At 40.7% G+C, this 18,071-nt stretch overlaps 1 protein-coding gene and 1 pseudogene across 1 annotated transcript in view; one reads left to right on the top strand and one right to left on the bottom strand.

Annotated features, from left to right (window-relative positions):
• The window catches only part of side-VI (sidestep VI), a 1,063,375-nt gene that overhangs the window by 280,507 nt on the left and 764,797 nt on the right, over positions 1-18,071 (bottom strand). The window lies entirely within an intron of this gene.
• On the top strand, positions 15,200-16,289 carry LOC135704182 (arginine kinase 1-like; annotated as a pseudogene).

The following is an 18,071-nucleotide window of genomic DNA, read 5'->3' as shown; positions in this document are numbered from 1 at the left end:
GGTATCTTCGAACAGACCGACCAGATGGCCTTGCTGGATTCCTGGAGTTACCTCTATGGTAAAAGTAACGGCAATAGATGGAAACGAATGGGAGCCAAAACAAACCACCCTAAGGCAGTGCTCCATTTGGTAAATGTTTCAGGGATACTCTATCCCTGTCAACCACGTATAGATGCACCGCAGCTCACATGATTCGACATTTTTGGACAATCTGACACTTTTAGGCATACTGACAGAGGTAAAACCATAGAAGTAGCTCTAAGACCAGAAGGTGTATCAAAACAAACATAGTGTCGTACTAGCATTACGACTAGAATGAGGTACGCTTATAGATCTACTTGGGACCAAATTGTGACCAAATTTGCCTAGCCAAATTGTGAGCCAATTTAAAATCGTTAGTTTCCACCAGTTGGTAAAACTTACGGAGGTATGACAGAACAAAACAACTTACTCTTTCACACTTGCATCTAAGTTCTGAATGCTAGAAAGAGTAGTCTGTTGCAGTCATCCTAACCCTTATATCCATAACATTGATGTGAGCTACGACGAAATTCATGATTACTGAAATTTTCACTTAAATTTGACACTTTAAAAATAAATTAAGCAGATCAAAAATGCCTCTGTAAATGAGCGGCTGATTTTTAGGAAGGGATCTGGCAAAATTGATTCAAAGTCCATCAGAAATTAGTCTGCTGTAATAGTAGGTTTGTTTGACAATTTAGTTTCGGTCGAATTTAAGTAAAGATTCATCAAATAGAATACAGCCTTAAATGATAAATTTGAAATCCACGTGCACTAATGAACTATAAAAAAAAAAAAAATTATAAAAACTCGTTTGGACCCAACAAATTTTGCTTCAATACGAACGTAAGTTCATTTCACAGTCAAATACGAAATTAACACGAGTCAAGCCAAAACAAATAGCAAATATAGACGTTCATCTGCTCGAAGAGAATACAGAATGACTTTCACTTGAAAGTGATTGTAGACAGCTTCGTCGTCGTTTGAAGGTTTTTGATTGAAAATGACTTTGTCGGGCCCTGATTGGGAAGTAAACAAGTCACAGGCAGCAGAGAACTCATTCGGTAGCTCATTAAGCACGTTTTTCTAGAGTTGGTTGGAAATGCTAACATGAAGCTTTAGTGTGATAATTTATTAGCTAGAGAATGATCTTTAGAAGAGGGTAGGTGGATAGTTCCGTTAGAGTACGGCAGTATGAAAATTGAATAGAAGTTGCTCAAAATTTTTGGGATTTTTTTTTACTTCTTCAAAGTTGTAGAGGATGCAAAACCAAGCAACTTTGCCCGAGACGTCAAATTTTTATCTCATCATTTACGCATTCTATGAACTAGAAGGTTAGGGTGATTCATGAAAAAACAGTTTTTAACCATAACATTTTTTGCTTTGTATTTAGAGAAAATTGAACTTTTAGAACTTTGAAAAACACGCATTTTAATCACCTTTATTATGACGATTGGACTACTGAATTTATAGATATAGTCATTTTAAGATAAGAAACAAATATTTTTCAAGCTAATATAACTTTAAAACGCGCAAACCAATTTCAAATCTAATTATAGTCAAAGAAATTTGGTTCTATATTTGCTGAAAAAAAATGGCAGAGGTATAATTTTTTTAACTTGAGATATTTGAATTAGAAAATTGTCATTTTTAAGGAAAAAAGCCATAGAACATGGATAAAAGTGGCAATAACCAGTCATTCACCGAAGTCAGTAGAGTTTTACCGGGTTTTTGAATAGCAGATCAAGTCGGTTAAATTGTCCAATGACCGTTAAACGTGATAAATCAATAAATTTGACAAATTTATTTTTTATGGCTAAATGGGGTTTACTAAACAAAGTCTGTACAATTTCGGAATACATTTACTAATTATTGGATTTTTAAAAGATTTTCAAACTTTTACCGAACAGTTCTGTAGTTCAAAATTTACCGATCGGCAGAGGCCTGCACACTTAAATTTTTTCGTCGAGATTCCAACTGCCAAGTATTTCTGCAATTAATTTAGCTGAGATTCAGTAAAACAATTGCCGAGACTTGCCCAGAAATCCCTTAAATGGTACAGGAAATACATCTTGATACGACAAAGTTTCAGCTTTGTTGCTTCATTTACTTTAGGTAAAAATAATGAAACTCAACTATTTCAATGTACTGCTTGGATGACCTGTCAAATCATGCCTCAAATGGGAGGAGCAAACATGTTACAATCAAATTGGTATGAAGTTATATGCTACGTGATATTGTATGAAACACTTGAGCAACAAATCTAACTTGTGTTGTATTTGTTGAATGAGAGTTTCATAAAACATTATGTTTCTTAAAACTATGGTGCAACAGAGTGTGAACCATATGTTTTTTTTAACCTATTGAGCAACTGTTTCGAAATGTTACTAAAAAGTTGACGAACCAAGATGTGTTGAAGAACCTGTTTGCAATCTTGTTCCAAATAAGCGTATGAATCTATAAGTTTTCAAACTTCGTTTGGCAACCAACTGAATCAAGTTGTCACTGTAAAGATTTGTTGTAACCATCTAGTATCTACCACGGCTCAAATATGTCTTGTCACTTTGATGTTGTAAAATATTTTTGGACAACATTGGCAAAAGCGGAGAAATCGTAATGCATGTGCTAACATCTGCATAGAAAATGGAAGACCACGAAGAGGACGATAGGATTACGGATGGCGGGGGACGATGGTGACTCGAGTCTCTCATCCGACCGGGTGTTCCAAAGGGCTAAATAGAACGGTGAAAAGCCTGAGATAACGATGGATTGGTTGTTGCATGAGCTGGGGGCAGCAAATATGTTGATACCGCCGAACGGAGATGTGGCCGTTGAGGATCCGTTAGAGACGAAGCTCGTATTTGCCGGAACTGCTGGCGAACTGGAAACGGCACCAAATAGCGGGTGGATTGCCAGAACTAGTGGCTTATAATGCCGAAACCTGATGACTGCTTTTGGAGGAGCTGCACCGATGTCGCTACCACTCGATGTCACATTGCTACTGACAAGTGACGTTTAAAGCACGCACATACTCAACAAATTCTATGATTGTTCAAACTACGCATTTGCTACTTATTTTCAACATAACTGGATCATGGATACCATCGATAATACGTTATGATCCAGTTACGTTGACAAATCGTTGCGTTGTTGTTGCAGTTCAATATGAATCATTAATTTTAATATCCACTCATCTGCAACGTAAAAAATACTTGTTGTAAACTTTTCATGATGTCTTGCAAAATAACTATATTATTGTAACGTTCTATTTAACATGTTTGTAACAGCTCAGTGAGCTGGATTATATCTGGATGAACCGTACACTACCGGCCGAAATAATGTTGCTATAATGGAGAATGTTCACAAATATTCCAAACATTAAAAATTTAATTCAATTCAGAATTTTACACCTATTAATGGTTATGAGAGGGCGTTTTGATGTGTTTTCGGTGCAGGACATTAAAGAACTATCTTAAATTCTCCATTTTGGTTGACTCTATTTTCTTATGGTGTAATGTTGTTCAGGTGAAGGCTTTGATTTGTATTTAGTCAAAATTTCGATAGATATCTTTGCTTTATAATTATAAGCTATTTTTTGAAAGATCAGTGAATGATGACTAAATGATTATGAAAAGAAGTCGCTGGATGCGAATGCTACTGAGATGGAAACAACATACCATATGTCGGTGCAGAAAGCGCTATTGCTTAAGTTTAAGTTGGAAGTACTTGCACAGTTATTATTTGCTAATAATGTGCTTTAATTTACTGGGCAATCGAAGGCCTACAATTGTAATAATTGTTATATTCAATGCTTTTTAGGTGGTGTGAGGTTTATTTAGCGTGTTAAATGTTATTTTGGTGTATTTTAAATCCTCCAAGATCCTGAAAAAGGACTCAAAACGCCGAAAAAGTCAGAAGTCTTTAGATAATTGCTGTAATTGTTGTTCAATTTTGTTTTAGTTCATTTTATTGATAACCTTAATCGTTATAAAAAAATTAAACATTAAATAATTGCTCAATCACAGCAACTAATTCCCTTTAATTTGTTTGTATCAAAAATTTTAGCCCAGAACGAGTTGTCAAAATATTTTTTGTGGGCAAACAGCTAAGATTAGTTGTCACCATAATTTTCGATAGCTTTTAGCAGTTTTTAGGAGGAATCATCGGTTCTTGACTCTTTTATCCATGTTCTATGGCTGTTTTTCCTTGAAAAATGACAATTTTCTAATTCAAATATCTCGAGTTAAAAAAATGATGCCTCTGCCATTTTTTCAGCAAATATAGAACCGCGTTTTAAAGATATATTGGCTTGAAAAATATTTGTTTCTTACCTTAAAATGACTATATCTTTTGATTCAGTAGTCCAAACGTCATAATAAGTTAATCAAAATATGTGTTTTTTAATGATCTAAAAGTGTTTTTCAAGAACAATTTTCTCTAAATACAAAGCAAAAAATGTTATGGTAAAAAAAACCTTTTTTCTTTCTTCATGAATCACCCTAACCTTCTAGTTGTTTCAGTTCGTAGAATGCGTAGATGATGAGATAAAAATTTGACGTCTTCGACAAAGTTGCTTGGTTTTGTCCTCTACAACTTTGAAGAAGTTAAAAATAAATCCCAAAAATTATTCTGAAGAGTTAGATTTTTGACGTCACCCTAATGACTGATCCAATGAAAAGATGCGCCTTTTTTTATTACCAACAACTCTTTTGAATACATCAAAACGCTAAAACCAGTAGATTTTGCGGAAAACCCAATTTCCATGTATTTTTCCGCTCTGGACCACTGTGCACTGGACTAGCCATCGGTCCCAAGTACATCGGTCAGGTCAATTTGAATAATTTAATTGTTATTTGTGAGATGTCGACGTAGGAAGTCAAAAGTGACAGTTACGTTATATCGTGATATAGCTGTATTTATTTTTTTATATCTTTATTAAGGAAACTTTCAGCCCTGGGCTGGTTCGTCTCCGGAATAGAAAGGTTATCAAATCTTGATGAATGCGTGCAGCGTGTTGTTCAAACTGAGAATGAAGAATAATGTTGACCTATATTTTGCGGTTATCACAGTGTGTAAGCAACAAATCAAAGCAGTTGCATTGTTGCCAATATGGAAATGATTTTTATAAATCCAAATTTGAAATTCATTGGTCAGTTTCTCTAACTACTATGTACTAATTGATCAATACTATGGTATAGAATAAGGAATAGACATAATTAGAGGGTGATATTTTTAGCCATTACGGAATTAGGGTGCAGATTGCGATGAATTTGGGCTCGAATTAATCGTTAGGGTTCAATCTAGGGAATAGACTAGATATGGTTAGAATGAAAATCATGGTCTTTGAATTTAATGCACAAACGTGCAATTAAGTCAGGTCCCTGCGCCAGAGAGCGTATAGGACGTCTTTGTGCCAATTTGGTCGTGGCACATTTCGAGTATGAGAGAGTGATTGTATTTTGATCAAAAGTTCCTGTGAAAAATGCAAGTACTTTCGCGAATTACCCGAAGTTGTGATAGTAAAGATATGATCACAGACGAGCAGACATAACACTTTCAAAATGTTCATCGAAATAGCTTTTATCGGTAAATTTAAATGTTTCTTAGATGGTAGGACCACCACTTGTGGTGCGCATAATCCATTGCTCATCACAGTGTATATTTACGACAGATGGCGGTAGTGTTTACAATGAGAAATTTTCAATAAGTTGTGTCTGTTTGTCAGTGTTATAATATTGAGGTAACGTTAGGATAAAATAAAAACATTGAGAAATATAACGCAGCACTTTCAGAAATAATTCCCTTCGCAACCGATGAACCATTCTGACGGCCGTTTGAGTAACTAAGTAACCATATAGTCGCAGTATAGCTTGTATATACTTGCTTGAGTATGGTTAGTTGGGGAATTCGTTGAAAATGTCACTTCTTGAAACTAATCCCCTTTGTATATTTTTCATTCTCTTTTCGCACTTTCCATATAACACCATCTCATACTAATCTCTATATGGATACAATGATGTACGGACCGCTCATTCTAAGTGCTCGGTGGACCAGGGACTACGAGATGACCTTGGCAATGCAAGAAAATTTGTTTTCGTTGAAGGAAGTATCACAACACAGGTAATTGCTATTAGATATTTTTGCAGACAGCGACATATCAAGAACAACATGGGAAAAGGGCATACAAGTTTTTTGTAAACAAACCTTCTTATGCCCTTTTGACGCCACCCATATGACACCAACGCAACCCATCAACATCACCGGGTAGGGGAAATTTTCTCCTTCCCGATAATGTTGTTGGTTTGCGTGGGTGACCCTCGGTTGGCGAGAAAAGGGCCTGCAAAAGTTTGTTTACAAAAAGCTTGTATGCCCTTTTCACATGTTGCTCTTGATATGGTGGACATAAAGATCCAGGTAAATGGTAAGTTCCAAGTTCGCTGTTGTCATCGTCGTATTTGCCGCTGGCAGTACCATAGGTGTATTTAAAATTAATCATCAACCGCAGAAACTGTATGAATTACCACGTATCATATTGTATATTATAATATTAAATTCATGAACAAATACATAATATATTGCATATATTATCATGTTAATTCATTAGGTAAGGATGGGACCTTCAGATTGAAGCGATTTGGATGGGGAGAGTGGAATTGGCAACTCTCTGTTGTAAACATTTCGTGAATTGAAGGTGGGCTCTTCTCGCCACATCCCCTCGTATGATGGTTTGTTCTGTATCGGGTTGGAACATTTTTATAATTGGAAGGAGATTCTTAAAAAATAAAACAGCAAAAAAGGTTATCTTCCATTTAATTCCACTTAATAAATTTTGGTATCCATGACAGATACGTATTTCGACAACAATTTGCAGTCTTCATCAGTGTCATTCCCACAAAAGAACTTATCAAAATTTAACCCCCTTAAGTACTCATCTCCTAGGTAAAAAATTCAACATCACAGGTATACAAATGAAACTACAATCTTGACTTTTTGTAGTCGAAATACGTATCTGTCATGGATACCAAAATTTATGAAGTGAAATTAAATGGAAGATAACCTTTTTTGCTGTTTTATTTAAGCATTCCGCTAACAACCCAATTTCATTACTTCAGGAGATTCGTCTTGCTTCCGTGAATCACGCTTGAGTGTCTCTGCTTACGGGTCCACCCTACGTTTGTGGCCCTTCATACAATGGTAAATTAAATACAACCAGGTATCGTACTTGATCAAGTCATACGCGGTGGACATTCCACTGTTTAATGGCTGTGCCCTGCAGCAATGAGTGGTATCCTTTACATACATACATACATACATACAGTTACAGCTTTGGCCAACGGATACCTACGGCATTGTGGAAAACGAAAGTAAGCAAGCGGAGGTGGAAGAAGAAGGCATTCGACAATGATCTCTTTGTAGAAGCTCTCCGGGTAGACAGCAGCTTCCCAGACAAAAGCGCGGACGAGATGAACCGAATTATTAGCGAGGGCATGCGACACAACCATGCCGAGGAAATCGCACCCAAGGAGCAGACGGCGCCCAGCTTACTGGTGGAACGAGGCACTTAGCACCCTCCACAACTGATGCAGACAGAGCAGAGCGAAGGGTGGTGTTTCGAGCAGCCAGGGTCGCTCTTAAACGGGAGATAAAGCTGAGCAAGTCAAACTGCTTCAAGGAGCTATGCCGAACCGCTGATGCCAACCCCTGGGGTGACGCATACCGAGTCGCGATGGCGAATATTAGAGGTCCAACGACGCCCGTTGAAATGTGCCCAGACAAGCTGTAAGTCATCGTGGAGGGACTTTTCCCGAAGCACGACCAAATGACCTGGCCACCTACACCGTATGGCGAAGCAGAGGCAGACAACACCGAAGGAACTCGTAGCAGTGGCGAAAGGGCTGAAGACGAAGAAAGCTCCCGGCCCGGATGGAATTCCCAACGTGGCGTTGAAGGCGGCGATCCAGGCGTTCCCGGATAGTGCTGCAGAAGTGTCTGGATGAAGGTCACTTCCCAGATCGATGGAAGATACAGAAGCTAGAGCTGCTGCCGAAGCCCGAAAAACCACCGGGGGATCCAGCATCGTATAGGCCTATATGCTTGCTGGATACAGTCGGAAAGCTATTGGAGAAGATCATCCTCAACATGCTAACGAAATGCACGGAGAGTGAGCATGGATTGTCGGTGAGGCAGTTCGGATTCCGGAAAGGGAGATCAACGGTGGATGCAATTCGGACAGTGGTCGAGAGTGCCGAGAAAGCGTCCAAACAGAAGCGAAGAGGAGATCGATATTGCACCGTGATAACGATCGACGTGAAGAACGCATTCAACAGCGCCAGCTGGGAGGCCATCGCCGAAGCACTGCATGGAATGAGGGTTCCTGATTACCTGTGTAGCATTATAATGAGTTACTTCCAAAACCGGGCTCTAGTCTACGAGATGGACATGCGAGAGAAATCAATCCGGATCACGGCGGGTGTGCCACAAGGCGCCATCCTTGGCCCAACGCTCTGGAACGCGATGTAAAACAGCGTGCTAACGCTGAAGCTTCCCAAAGGAGTCGAGATCGTAGGATTTGCGGACGACGTCGTCTTGGCGGTAGTAGGCGAGACGTTGGAAGAGGTGAAAATGCTGGCAACCGAGGCGATCGACAAGGTTTCCAACTGCATGCAAGAAGCAAAGCTGCAGATAGCCCACCACAAAACGGAAGTGCTATTGGTCAGTAACTGTAAAGCACGTCGACTACGCATGTGAGAAGGCGGCGAAAGCCATCAATCCGATAGCTAGAATCATGCCGAACAACTCTGGACCAAGCAGCAGCAAAAGGCGTCTTCTGGCTAGTGTATCGTCGTCGATACTGTGGTACGGAGGTCCAGCCTGGGGTGCAGCGCTGAAAACGAAGAAGAACCAAAGAAAATTGAACAGTACGTTCCGCCTCATGGCCATGCGAGTCGTGAGTGCGCACAGAACAATTTCCAAACAAATATGATACCCATCGTCATCACCTTGACGGAGGACACCGAGTGCTATATGCGAAGAGAAACCAGAGGAGTACGGACATTGGTGAGAACGGAGTCGATGGCTAAGTGGCAGCAGGAGTGGGACGGAGCGGAGAACGGTAGATGGACACACAGGCTAATACCGATTCCTTCGACCTGGGTGAACAGGAAGCATGGAGAAATCAACTTCCACTTGACGCAGTTCCTGTCTGGTCATGGCTGCTTCAGGAAGTACCTGCATCGCTTCGGACACGCAACGTCACCCCTCTGTCCGGAGTGTGGCAACGTGGACGAAACACCGGAGCACGTGGGTTTTGACTGCCCAAGATTTGAGGCAGTGCGAGTGGAGATGCCGGCCCTTAGCGCGGGAAATTTCGTCAGTGAAATGTGCCGGAATGAGAGGACGTGGAGCGTCGTCAGCAGGGCAGTTACGCAAATTTTGTCGGAGCTGCAGCGAAAATGGATAGATGATCAGCGAGTTAGCAACGCCGGCTAGTTGAGCTAAAGAGAAGTGCTTGAGCACAGCCCCTCAGTGGTTCAGAGTCCCACACTGTGCCAGAAGGAGAACACACACGCAACACAGTGACAGGCCGGGCTTTTGAAACTTTCCTTAGTAGAAAAAAAAACATACATACAAACGTGCAATGAAGTCAAGTTGCACCTTTTTTTGTTCCGGTGGTCTCTTAAATATAGGGGAAATGACGGCTCCGGCATGCCAGACTATTTTCGGCAACCCAAATTGAAACACTATTTTCACTGGATTTTCTTACGAAAACACTTTGCTGAATGCATGCAAACGATTCTTTATGCTTTCAGCTTCAATTTGACTATATTTTTACCACTGAGAAAAAGCAATCTAGCAAGGTTTTCTTGAAATGAAACACACGCACTACAAATTGTAGCTGATTTCGAGTTGCCGATAATAGAACAGCAGATTTACATGCAGTTCAAATGGAACGGTTGCCGAAGAAAAACTGGTTGCCGACAATACTCACTAGAGGAGATTGGAGCTTTGTAAAAGAGTTTCAAAACAGTTTTTGACAATTCTTTCGACTGAAATTGTTAGAGCAGCTGGCAGCAAAAGATTGTAAACAAACCAATACTGCATATGTGTGCGTTCCTTAGAGATAAAGGCTATAGAAAGAAGGTTGCTGCTTAGGTTGCCGAGAATACGTAAATTCCCCTATTTCATCAACGTTCTCGACAGCTGAAATTGATTTTTTTAAACCCTGCAAATGGATAGATTTCTGAAATTTTGACTGCTTTTTTGTCGAGTATTTACTATTATTTACAGCTATTTCTTGAAATACGATTTTTATAAGTCAAGTATTCTGTAACGGCTGTTTGTGTGTTACCGTGGCTATTTAAGGTACTTTATGTTTGGTGCGCTTTTGCACATCATCAGAAACATTCGACCTCAAGCTACATAAGAAGAAAGTTGTATCCCATACTTCAGCCTATTGTTTAAAGGCCATGACAACCACTTCTTGTCGGGCTCTCGGCACCCCGAGGTTCCATGTTCGTCTGGACATTCATTCAATAAGCAGTAAAACTCGTAGGCAATAAAATGCTATCAAAATGTCGCTATTTTCCTGTTCCGGCCCCGCCCCCTTCCTTCTAACATTGCATTGGCCGTCCCATTTCCGTTTCCTTGTTACTGAAATCGTCTTTAAGATTTTCCTCCTATTGCTTTCTCTCTTTCTCTGTTTCTACCCATCGAACAACTGTACCATTTTCAGCAGAGGAATTCCTTGGCCACCCACAAGCAAATTGTTCGTTCGTTTCACTGTCCACTGCCACCCCATCACATTATTGCAGCAAGAAGGAATGACTGTTCGTTTGACAATTTTCACAATTGTTCGCACATTGCCATTCGTTTTGCTCTGGCCGGGTTGGAACCCGGTGTAAAATTTTATTGCTGCCATTTTTATTCAACGTTACGATCGTCGGTCGTGTGCTACGCCCCCGGACCTTGTCACCGTCACCAAGGTGACACTTCCGCGTTGCTCCAACTGCTTTTGAGTCCATGTTGGGGAGAGAGTGGGAGGTTTTTGGGAAAAACATGTCAGATTGTGGATTTTTGTTGAGATCTAAAAAAATATATATTTGTTATGCATTTCCACTGCGCAGAAAATTAAATTTCCAAGAAATGGACCTACGAAACGTAACCGTCAGTGAAGTAAAATTAATCATAGAATCTGAATGATTGTCCCCTAGCAACACCTAGTGAGTGTCATTCGTATTTGAAGCCATGGCGATCAATTTGAAATGAAATACCCCGACCAAAAGGGCGGATCTGAAAGTGTAGTCAAATGCAACTTCCAATCAACTCTCATTAGGTGCGGTTGGCGATAGGAATGAATCTCATTTTCCACTTGACTGGTGAGTTGAAAAGTTCATTTTCTTCCCGCATTCAACCGAGGAGAACAACAAAGACCAAGGTGAACAGAGCTTGCAGGATCGATTCAGAGGAAGACGCCACTCAACTGCTGCAGCCAGCAGCTGTTAGATCGAATATTCAGCGTCGGTAGAGCGTATAAGAGAATTTTCCTCGAAGAAAGAAAGAAAGAAAAATGTTGGCAGTTGAATGCATTTCAATATTCTATCCACAATGGGGGGAGAGAGTTAGTTCGAATAGTCATGAGCTATTGATTTGGAAACAAAAACATGATCTGATGCTTGACGCATTGTGAAATGGAAAATGCGGTTGGGGCAGTGCCTGTGATAAAGGAACAAAGCAAATATGTTTTGAAAGAGATTTCAGAATTATTTGCATTGAATGGTATGAAACTATTCGCTGAAAGTGACACTTTTGTTCCTCGAACTGTGGATTTAAAGAATGTCGACATAATTTTCAACGATGAAATACAGTGAGCTGTGTGATAGTAAACAAGCTGGAAATCAGTTAAAAATGTGGCACTTCCGGGCAATAAATAATTACCCACTGGGGAACTAGAATCAGAGAATGGTTGTTTGAAAAAGTCGTAGGGTACATATTTTATAGTCATCGTAATTTTCCTAGGTTTTTCGCATAAATATTTAAGAAAGCACATCTATGGAATGACCACTGACTGGATTATCCCGACCACGTCCGTTTTGTGGCTTTGCGAGTGCAAGAGGGTTTTATACATTTCTTTTTCAATTCGTTTATTTTAAAAGACTCTATCGGGAGCTTTACGGAGTCGATAATTCTGTTTGGAAGCATTACAAATATCACTTAAATAAACGCCTCTAGGGATGGAACCGACTGCTGATGGTTCATTCTAGGTTAGGAGGTTTACATTGTTTAGAATAAAATCAGGGATGCTCTGCTTTGAAATTGGGTTTTGTTGACTTATCAGATAATTGTCGCCAGTAATTGTCGCAAGTAATTGTCGCAGTTCTGATTTTTGATACTGAGCCAGAATCCAACCCTGACGGGCAATCAGGTTTCCTCTGGGTCAGTTTAGGCCAGTTCCATGGTAAATATTCATTTTGAGGCATTATAAGGTCTGTATCCACCTGTACTTTAGATAGTTGAATAAACTAACGATGATTGATTGATTGATTGATTGAATGTTTAGTGAAGTATTTGATTCATTATATTTGAGTGAATATGGGTGTTTGATTTTATTTATGTTAATATGGAACATTTGTTAAATGCCACAGGTTTTGACAGCTAGCTTCCGATCGTGAAAAATTTATTCAGATCATAGCTGTATGTCTGTTCTTCACTTATTTAGGACCTAGTGCTAAAACAACTACGAAAAAGCGTGAAAGATCCCTTAAGGAAAATCAAAGCATTCTCCTCAAGGTATGGCGAGCACCATTGAAGCAAATTTTGTACAAAAATCAAAGCAGAGGCATAGGTAACACACAAATTAACGAGTATGAAAATTAAGGACAAGGTTAATCGAATCCACAACTGACCATTATCATGGCTGATTTGCCTTGTAGCGATCATTTGTGGATTCTACCAATCTTGTCCTTAAATGGAGTTCGCTTTGAGAATCGTTCGAGAACGGTTGTGTTTTTGCTCCGCTGCGGGCTTTTATTTTATTTTTATATATTTTTTAGTTCGGGCTATCTTTGTGTTGCCGAGAAGTTTTTCGGTGCTCATATTTGATTAGCTTTGTGGCTCGCGCACGATAATTTGATTTGAAAAGGTTCGTGCTGATGTTTTTCTCCTCTTGCTTATGTGCTTGGTGTGCTCTTGATTCCCTTTGTTGCCGGTGTGACTCAACCGCGCAGATCTATTGTTAGGATTTTGCGATGTGCATTGCAAAGTGGTATCTAGTTATTGTGTGGTTAGAATTGCTAGAGGAGGATTTTTTTTAAATGGCTAGAGGAAAATATGCGTGGAAGTATCGGGAATGCGCTTCCGGATATATTGATTTGGTGAGTACGATCCAGTTGAAGATTGTTCTTATACATTTCTCGACTGAATTTTCTAGGGGACTCGTCTACTTATGTGAGCAGCGCGTTAGATGGTCGGTTTTGTGTAGCCGGTGGCTCACCCACGCGCTCACTCCCCTATCTGATGCTGGTGTTGGAATGCGTGGGTGGGATGCCGGTTGCGCTGGATTGGGGATCAGATGCATTGTTTGCGGGAGCGGATGTGTTCCTTCGAGGGAGTAATCGAGATTTATTTTCATCGTTTTCCATTTTTCAGGGGGATGACCTCGATCGCGTGAGGCATGTTCTTCGGTTTTTAAGGTTAGGTGGCTACGCTATGCATTATGATTATTTTTTTCATGTTGAAACATGATTCATTAAGACAATAATTTAATTATCGCGATCGAGTGCAAGCCTGGCACTTGACCGATTAGTTTTTGATGTGTTGTTAGGTGTGTCCTTAACACGATAATGAGGGCCGTGGTTGAAGAACGACGGTAGTCACGGCGTGTCGTGTTTGACTATGTGCACAGGAGTGGAACTTCGGATCAGAAAGTGGCTCCACTTGTCTTTGCGAACACTTGCGCACCTAGCGGTAGAAGGCATCTTCTGCCTGCAGTTAAGATAGTGCAGCATTCTATGATAGTGTGAGTGCACATAGAAAGCCCGTGTGGAACTCTACCACAGCACATCGCTTGTTGAGCAGAAAAACGAACCACTTTTTGATTCACCGATTGGTTTGCACTTCCCCTTCTGTTTTGTGCTGTATGGTTTGGTGGTTTTGATGCGGTAGTTTGACGAAAAAACGGTTGTTTTAAAACGCAATAGAGTTCGGTCGAGATGGCTTAAAAGATGTGCAATATTTGTACGCTGGTAAAATCGTCACGTCAGCCGTAGTTTAAATTGTGAAACATTGGGCACAGTAACCCAAAAATGTGATAGTTTTATGGATTCTGTTCCCGTCTTACGTAAGGACTAAATTGAAACCTAGTTTGAGATCACCAGACCAGATTTTACACATTGAGGATGTTTGCTGGCCCAAGCATCGTCTATTGGTTCTCTGTATAATTACAGCTGATATAGCAATAACAGAGTAGCATCCGTGAGCGGTCAATCACGCTCAAGCGCTACCAATCTTGCCCTTAAATATGGGCCATTCCAGCTTAAGTGTAATCAAAGCTGTGGACAATGTCACCGATTTAAACCAAACTTTGTGAAAATGCTTGTTTTGATATTCTAGGATAATGCTTTTTTGGATTTTGCTCTAAAGTGCTTGGTTCCCTCTGCGCTACATCTATGGATTTTTTTTTAGATTTTTAGATATTATATCTTTGATGTGGAAGCTGCCTTCCTGCAAATTCGATTGTCGTCAATGGATGGCAATCGAAGTCCGTCGGTGATTGGCACTAGATTTGGGTGGGTAAAGAAATCAATTCTTTCAACAGATGTGTTCGTGCAGGCGACAACTACTACCTCTACCCTTAGCATATACTATTTACTGTACCAACCGATAGATGTCACCACTTCATTATGTTGTATATTGTAAATATTCGTTATTGTTTCTCTGTCATGTGCTTTCCCTGTGATATGAATATAGTTTAATGCGAATTGCAGTTTAATGACAATAAATCGGTCTCTTTCAATTTATCACACAACTTAGAAAATCGGGTCCTACCGGGTGCGAACATATGGTGCCGGGACCAGAATTTTTTGTTTGTGTTAGTGTTGGATTAGTAGGGGAGTTTTGATTTACAGCGACTTTTCAATCTTGATGAGTTCAGAAATGCTATCGCACATCTTCTTGACGGCCTCGAATTCAATCAGACACCATGTTTGACGCTGCCGTTATAGAAAAGATGGAAACTGGTTTCGCCAAGCTGAACGCTTCCGACTCCAAGTCTCTGCTGAAGAACAAGAAGAGCTCCTTCGGCTCCAATCTACTGGACTGTGTCTAATCTGGTTTCGAGAACCCAGACTTCGGAGTCGGCATCTACGCACCCGATGCTGAGTCCTACTCCCTGTTCGCCGATTTGTTCGATCCCATCATCGAGGACTACCACAAGGGCTTCAAGAAGACCGACAAACACCCGGCCTCTAACTTTGGCGATGTCAACTCATTTGCCAACGTCGACCTGACCGGCGAGTTCGTCGTGACGACGCGCGTCCGCTGCGGTTGCTCGATGGAGGGCTATCCATTCAACCCATGCCTGACCGAGGCTCAGTACAAGGAGATGAAATCCAAGGTCTCCACCACCCTGTCCGGACTGGAAGGTGAACTGAAGGGCAAGTTCTACGCATTGACCGGTATGGCCAAGGCCGTCCAGCAGCAGCTGATCAACGATCACTTCCTGTTCAGAAGGGTGACCGTTTCCTGCAGGCCGCCAACGCTTGCCGTTTCTGGCCATCTGGACGTGGTGTCTACCACAATGACAACAAGACCTTCTTGGTCTGGTGCAACGAGGAGGATCACCTGCGCATCATCTCCATTCAGATGGGTGGCAATCTGGACCAGGTCTACCGCCGTCTGGTCTCCGCTGTCAACGAAATCGAGGAGCGTGTGCCATTCTCGCACTACGAATGTCTCGGTTTCCTGACCTTCTGCCCAACCAACCTGGGAACCACCATCCGTGCCTCGGTCCATATCAAGATCCCGAAGCTGGCTAAGGACATGGCCAAGATGGAATCCACTGCCGAAAAATACAACCTGCAGGTCCGTGAAACCCACGGTGAGCACTGCTAGGCTGAGGGCAATATCTATGACATCTTCAACAAGCGCCACGCGGGTCTGACTGAATTCGAGGCCGTCAGAGATGTACGATGGCATTTCCGAATTCATCAAAATTGAAAAGTTGCTGTAAATCAAAACTCCCCTACTAATCCAACACTAACACTAGCAAAAAATCCTGGTCACGGCACCATATGATCGCGCACGGTAGGACCCGATTTTCTACGTTGTGTGATAAATTGAAAGAGACGAATTTATTGGCATTAAACTGCCATGGCGGAGGCATTACACTATGCTCATATCACAGGGATAGCACATGACAGAGAAACAATAACGAATAGTTACAATATACAACATGATGAAGTGGTGACATCTATCGGTTGGAACAGTAAATAGTATATGTTAAGGGTAGAGGTAGTAGTTGTCGCCTGCATATACATATACAGCCATTCCATAGCAAAAGGATATAGTGGTTCTCAGAATTTCGTAACAATTGGTAGTTTTGTTCCTTATTGAAAAATATTAGAGCCGTATTCTTTATTTTCTCATTAGGATTACCATTTCCATGTTAGGGTGGTCAAAAAAATCGATTTTTTCTATTTTTTTTTTCAAAGACGGCATTTAAAAAAAAATCATTACTTTTGAACCACTGAACCGATGTGAATGATCAAAAAATCAAATAAAAGCACAAATACTTTTCAGAAAAAACACAATTTTTTTTGAAAATTTTAGTTTTGTATAGAAGAATTTTGATCGTATTTGTTTTTTTTTTATGGTTTTCATGGTTTGTAGACAATGGGCGTAAAACTTTTTAAGATTTTTTTTTTTTTAATTTAGGCTTTTCTACACAACATATCAAAAAATCAGCAATGCATTTTTTTTTTTCGTTTTTGAGTTACGATTTTTTTGAAATTATCATGTTTAGAAATTTCGCTCATTACTCCAATACGAGTAGATTACCCTGCGTCTCCATTGGTTCATAGCTGACATAGTCACATAGTGACAACAAAATGTTGATGGTAAGGTTTATGTACAACGAAGATTAGTATTGTGTAATTTGCAAGAAGTTTATACCATTTTCAATGATCAATATCCCGCAACTAAAATTGTTACGAAATTCTGAGAAGCACTATATCGTTTTGCTATGGAATGGCTGTATATACATATTTATCAGATTAAACTAAAGTATACTTTATGCGGTTTACAGCATTGACCACTTTTACGGATGATTCGGATATTCCGGAGTACCATCCCACGGACCCCAGAGTCCATTTTCTGCTCACATATCCGAATTCATATTGATAAGATGTCCATATGTGGGTTACAAAATGGTGAGTTGACAACCTGGAAGGAGCGGAATACCTAGCCCTGGTCCTCACAAGTTCCTACTTCACGCCTCCTCGAGTCATATGATAACAAAAGACTACCAGCTGAAACATGGACACAGCTGGTTGGCGTAGCCTGGGCAATGTTGCCAGTCCGGCAATAGCAAAGTGAAGAGGTGCGACGCGAACACTGGCGCGGTAACCATAGTACGGTGATAGAGGAAATGCTTCACCAAACCTGAGCGTCTGCTCACCATGGAGGTGCGGTTCAAAACGGCGTCTGTTCTCCATGTTAGGAGCGGCTGATCACCGTCCTAGTGCCAGCGTGGGACTCTAAACAGAGCTGTGCACGATGGTCCCCCGGCGAGACCGGGGGTTGGGGCAGGCCCAACAAGCCGCCCTGGAAAAAAACAAAGTTGCAAATACCGAAGAAAGAAATACGGATCGGAACAATCGGCACAGACCTACGCGACGAAATAAGGACTACGATTGGAAACTCGGAACATGGATGGAAGATGTCCATAAATAATTTCGAAAAAACCGCTGAGTTCTAGAATCAGTTTCATGAATTGACCACTTTTACGGATGTTCCTGAACATTCCGTGATCACAGAATTGTGGGATCAGTTTCATG

The sequence above is a fragment of the Ochlerotatus camptorhynchus genome, unplaced genomic scaffold, assembly GCF_037179485.1.
Source record: "Ochlerotatus camptorhynchus isolate MF236.1 unplaced genomic scaffold, CSIRO-AGI_Acam_v1.1 ptg000232l, whole genome shotgun sequence".
Taxonomy (NCBI): Eukaryota; Metazoa; Arthropoda; class Insecta; order Diptera; family Culicidae; genus Ochlerotatus; species Ochlerotatus camptorhynchus.
Note: the sequence above shows the minus strand (reverse complement) of the source record. Positions and strands in the feature narration are given on the sequence as shown.